This window comes from Phyllostomus discolor, chromosome 6 (assembly GCF_004126475.2).
Source record: "Phyllostomus discolor isolate MPI-MPIP mPhyDis1 chromosome 6, mPhyDis1.pri.v3, whole genome shotgun sequence".
Classification (NCBI taxonomy): Eukaryota; Metazoa; Chordata; class Mammalia; order Chiroptera; family Phyllostomidae; genus Phyllostomus; species Phyllostomus discolor.
Window position 1 is genome coordinate 27,594,687 of NC_040908.2, and position 6,054 is coordinate 27,600,740.

Genomic DNA, 6,054 nt, shown 5'->3' on the forward strand with positions numbered 1-6,054 from the left:
TTCTAATACCAACATGAGGAAATGCTGTGAATTTTACAAAGGAGAACATTGATCTTCACTAGGAAGATCACAAGAAGAGAAAAAGAAGATAGATTCCACAGAGAACTTGATACCCAGCCAATTCAGAGGATGAAATAAACCAGGCCCTCAGGATGCTGAAATGAGAATCTAATAAAACGGCAATTGATGTAATCAAGACTAACGGCAGGTTGAGATGTGGAAGTGAATTTAAAAGGATTGAGTATTGATTCTCCAATGCTAGTACAATGTTGACCAGCAAAGAGGATACATCCTAACTCCTCTCTCCACTTACAACATCAGGTAAATTTCATAAATTGCCAATAGATTTGTATTTTCTGCAAGGCAGGAATTTCTCTGGGTGGGTATATAAAGATTTTTTTAAGAACTTGGCTATAAATCAGTAGCTTCTAAATACAGTAGCTTTTGTATTTAGAAGCTACTATAAAATCTTTCCTCCCTCCTCCTCCCTTCCCTTCCTCCTTCCTCTCCTTTTTTCCAGCATATTTACCAACATCTCTTTTGTACAAGACATAATAGCACAAATAGAGTTTTTTTTTACTCAACAGCATAAGAAATATGAATATATACAATACAAAAAAGTCTATCATTTACCGAATACTTATTTATCAGGTACTATTTTAAGCTCTTTATACATATCAATTAATCCTCTCAACAACCTTAAAAGGTAGGTACCAATATTTTCCTTACAAAATGAAGAAACTGAGACACAGTGGTTCAATCACTTCCTCAAGATCACAATCAGAAGTTGGAAAACAAAGCGATTGGCCTCAATGCAAGTAGGACTACCCTGGCACCTCAAGTTCGGTCTAAGTTATCAAATGGGGCAGCTGCTGGGAAGAGCACTGGGGCAGAAGTCCTGAGTTTGAACCCTGCCTGACCTTGGACAAGTCTTTTGCCCTTTGTTTTTGTAGTTCTGATCAACTGGGGAGGCTTTTTTTTAACACTGTGAAGGGCCATTGCAGTATTTGATATGGAATGGCCACCGCTGGATGGGACAGGTTCTGGCACAGCTGACTTCTGTGGCAGCCGCGAGCCCCTGCTCTGTCTTCCATGCACAGGCTGGATCTGCAGCCCTCAGCCGAAACCTGTTCACTTGCATTGACCTGTCCCTTCAATGAAGCTGAGTCCCAAGGAGGATGTGGGGTCTGGAGGAGATGCCCTGAGGAATTTCCAGGGAAAGTAAGGTCAATGGCTTTTCCTGAAAGAATTTCTCCAAGACTTTTCTCCCTCCCTCCCTCCCTCCCTCCCTTTCTAAAGATTTTATTTATTTTTGTTTAGAGATATGGGAAGGGAGGGAAAGAGAGAGGGAGAGAAACATTGATGTGTGAGAGATATGTCGACTGGTTGCCTCTTCCATGACCCCAACTGGGGACCTGGCCCACAACCCAGGCACATGCCCTGACTGGGAATTGAACTGACGAGCCTTTGGTTCACAGGCCAGTGCTCAGTCCACTGAGCCACACCAGCCAGGGGTATCATCTTTCTTAGACTAGCAACTTCTACACCTTCATAAGAAGTTACCAAGACAAGTCTGCTTGTGGCAAGATAAAAGGGAGGAGAAGCTAGACATGAACAGTCACATATTGTATTCCATTTATGTCAAATGTCCCGAATAGGCAAATCCATAGAGACGTAGAGGGGTAGTGTTTGCCAGGGGCTGGCTGGGGGTGGGGGGCAGGGAGGATTGTGGAGTGACTGCTAATGGGTATAGGGTTCTTTTTGGGGTGATGAAAGTGTTCTGGAATTTGATAGTGGTGATAGTTGCACAATCTGTGAATTTACAATACTACAAACTACTGAATAGTACACTGAAAAGGGTGGATTTTATGATACATAAATTAAATCTCAATGTTAAAAAAGATAAAGTGAAGAGAGGAGGCTCCCAGCAAGGTCCCGTTGCTATGGAAGACTTCCTCATTGTGGAAGTCTCTTTGAGTGGAGGGGAAGCCATAAGGACTCAGAGCTTCAGAGAATGCAACTCTTTGAGGGCCTGCCTGGGCTGTTTGAGAAGCAGAGTCACAGAGGCTGGCCCCCAGCCCAAACAACCAGCACAGAGAGAGGCAGAGAGACCCACCCGGTCCCTTTCCTCACTGGGCAACAATCGGCAGAAAGTTAAAGCATTATCAGCTACCACAGAGGGGACCCAGGTGGAATTTCTCTCTTTGAAAGCACACCCCAGATGCTTCAAGACGGTCACTGGGAGAGGAAGCTACGACCCAGACATAGCAGTAGGCTGTGGTTTGGTGGGGTGTGGGGCATAGTGCTCCCCGTCAATGTCAGTCTGCAGCTGAAGAGTGGAAAGACTCCCTGACTCTTTGCACTTTCCCTTGTGGCTTACCTCAAGCACATGTACACACCCTCTTCCCTTTAGAGGAGGCCTTGAGAGGAGAATTTGTTCTTTTTAAATAAAGAAAATATAGTAAGTATTTGTCTTGGTCTACACACTCAGCCATTGCTGGATTTACCTACTACCCAGCCCCAGGCAGCCCCAGGATCTGGGTTTATGTGGTACCTGGGGAAGGGGAAGTGCCTCCAGCGCTTAGTCAACACCCAGGCCTCAGTGTCCCACTGAAGGCTGGCAGCACGGGCAGGGGTCTGGCATGGGGCCGGGGCTCTCTCAGTCTTCTTCCCTCCTGAGGTCTTTCCACCTCCCCAGGAAGCTGCCCGGTTACGTGGGGGTCCCTGCTCTTTAAGACCCAGCGTGGGTCTTGTTCATTAGATACTAAAGTACAAGAGCTTTTCAAAGGCTCAGAAAATGTCTGGTTATTGGAACTAAGTCCATGGGCTCCAAAGTATAAAAAAAGAGAATTGCAAAACTGAACTGAATACATGTTTGTGTTCACAAAATCTAATAGCCATCTTCATTCACTGTTAAAATTAATATGCACAAACTCTTCCATTTGAAAAGAGTTTGTTAGTTAGATTCTCTCGTTTCGCAAGAATTTCTGAGTATAATAATGTTTGCTAAGTCATCCTTGGTCAGAAAAAGCAAACACACAAACAACTAGTGGCACCCGGGTGCAACTCTGGAACAATGAAGGAGGGACTTTCACATCATGCCAGGTTCCCTAAAGCAGGGCTTCTCAAACGTTCATGTGCCTGTGAGTCACCTAGTGGTCTAGTTCAAATGCAGTTCTGATTCACATGAATGGGACTGAAGCTGGGTTTTTTAAAAAATCCTCCCAGATGGAGTACAGCTGATGCTGGTGGTCCCCGGGCCACAGTTTGTGTAGCTAAGCTCTAAAGCATGCTTTCATTTATTGCTTCTTGTTCCAGAACTGCCAGTGCCCTCAGCTGACCTCAGTGCTAAGGCCGGAGTTCTCCCTCTCCATCAGGTGTGGATACTTAGACACTGACCCCTCTCTCCAGCTGGGGTCCGACTGAGCTCTCTGTCCAGGAAATCCTTATTCCAGCTCTTAGGACTTTGCCTGAGCTGCTTCTGTGCCTGTAATGCACCCCGTTCTGGTCTCTGCCAAGTGAGATCCTGTATACCCTTCGGCGTCCAACTTAACTGCTGCTTCCTCCGTGAAATCTGCCCCAAACTTGCCAGCTAGTATTGCTTCCTTCCTTCCCTGAATTCAGTTGGTGTAGCCTTCAGTTTGGCTCTGATTATATCCTCTGTCATGTCATTAGCTGACTCTTTTGAAGATGTCTGTCTTATTTCTCTAAGTAGGCTTAAGGCCCAGGCGGACGCCGTTAGGGTTTCCCATTTTTTCTGTAGTCTAGACCTGGCTCTGCCATTAATTAACCACATCATCTTAGAAAAATCACTTTATTTCTCCGAGCCTTGGGTCCCTCATTTGTAAAATGAGGAGTTGAACTAACTCACAATCTGCTGAAAGCCTGCCTGCCTCCAAAATTCCTTGGTTCCATATGGTTCTGACTGCCCCACGTTGCCTGGGACATGGTTGACATCCAAGAGCACACCTAGTGGATTTAATTAAATTGAAATTTTAAGCAAGGAAAGGCTATATGTCCCCAGAGAGGTCGTGGATAAATGGCCCTGGGGCGAGGCAACAAATCACGGGCTGTAGGAGGGATTCCTTCTTCCTGTGCCTCCCCCACTTCTTGGAGGCCTCTCCTCTGCGTCTGGAATCTGCCATCTCCTCTTAGCGCTAGGTGCTTCCCTCCTTCCATTTTTTACCAAGACTACAGAGAAAATAAAAAAAACGAGGGAAATGCATGTCGAGGGGTGTGAGGGAGAAACAGGAAAGGCATGGGGTGGGAGAGAGGGGATGGGGGAGGAGGGAAAGGGGTGGAGGCGGAGAAGAGCAGAACATGAGGTCATAATCTGGAGGGACCAGACTTTGCAGAAATCATCTGTCACAGCAACCTAGCCACCAGAAGATGTAAATAAATTAAGATGGTAATTCCATCTCAGATTTGTGGTGTTGTGAACAGCTCTTCCAAGCTCGGCTCTCACGGTGTGTGATGTCACCCACATGCCTTGATGGAATTAGAGCCCTAATTTATTTATGGTTGGGGATATGCTATTCCTTATGGCATTGCAATTGTCTTTATTTTATAGGCTGCTTGAAGCAATTTAATATGGTTGGATCCCGCAGAGGATGCATACCAACAGAAACTCAACAAGTGAGCACTGGCTGGCTAGAGGCACCACGGCGTTCCCTCCGCACAGACAGCCAGCTGCCCACAGCCATGGAAGGCCTGCCAAAAACTGGGCCTTCAGACTTCTTCCTCTTCCTCAGGGGCATCTGTCTCAGGAAACAGGGACCTCTCTAGTGTGATAGCCAGGAGCCGTCACCACAGCAATCACCCTCACAGAGTCCTGGCCATGCAACTATGGAAATGAACCCCCAGCAGGATCAGATGGGGCCAGAGTTGGAGGATAACTGCTCCACGCTTGGAGCTGAAGCGGGACATTGTTCAAACGGCTCCACACCATGCATGGGGGGGGGGTGGGGGCCAGACCAACAAACAGTGTGAGAATTTGGAGGTAGAAGCCCTGTGTACAAGCTTTGGCTTGGCCACAGTGTGTTGTCCTGGGCATTTCATATCATGAAACTTCAGTCCTTACAGGTGAAATGGAAATAATATTTTCTACGTATTGAAATGACCAAATGCTGATGCAGCTAACATGCTTCGATCATCTCTGACTGCAGCTCCAAACTGGGGAGGCGACCTCACTTGTAGCACGAGTTCTCCTCTGGAAGCTCTTGAACTCCCAAGGGGACCAAACTTCAGGACAGTACAGCCACCCACTGATATCCCACATGCCCCGCCATTTGACCAGCCATCACCATGGAGACCGACTGAGTGCTCTCTTGTCGAATACCCGGACGTCAGACTTCCCCAGGCTACATGCCAGGGGTCCTTACTCCCTTGTGACCTTTCCTCTCATCCCTCTTCTGTAGCAGTAATACACATGCTTTGCTCACTCAGTAGTTTTATACATTGATTTATCTTTTCTGAGCATTGTAAGCACTCACTGTATCCTGGAGCAATGTTTTTCTTCTTTTTCAGTTTCAAGTTTCTAGAATGTTCTGGAGTCTTACTTGAGGAAGAAGCAGCTAGGTGCAGAAAGAAACTGTAGTTGAGCCCTGACTGGTGTGGCTCAGTTGCTTAGGTGTTTCCCTGTAAAACAAAAGGTTACTGGTCTGGTCCCCAGTTCAGTCTCCAGTCAGGGCACATGTGAGAGTTAACTGATCGATGTTTCTCTCATATACCAATATTTCTCTCCCTGTCTTTCTCCCTTCCTTCCCCTCTCTCTATAAAATAAATAAATAAAATATTTAAAAAAGGAACTGGAGTTGAGATTATATTACTTAACTATATCCTAATTTCTGTGAGACATAGCTATATGGATTTAAAGAAATAGTCAAATGATGAAAGAATGGAAGAAAATAAGAAAAAAAGAAAGAAAGAAATTTTATACAATTGTACATCTTAGCATATACTGCAGTTTTCTCACCTGTGAAATGAGGAGTCTTCACCAAATGTCTCTGGTAGTCACATCCAGTTGATAATATCCTGCAGATCTATAGTTTATGC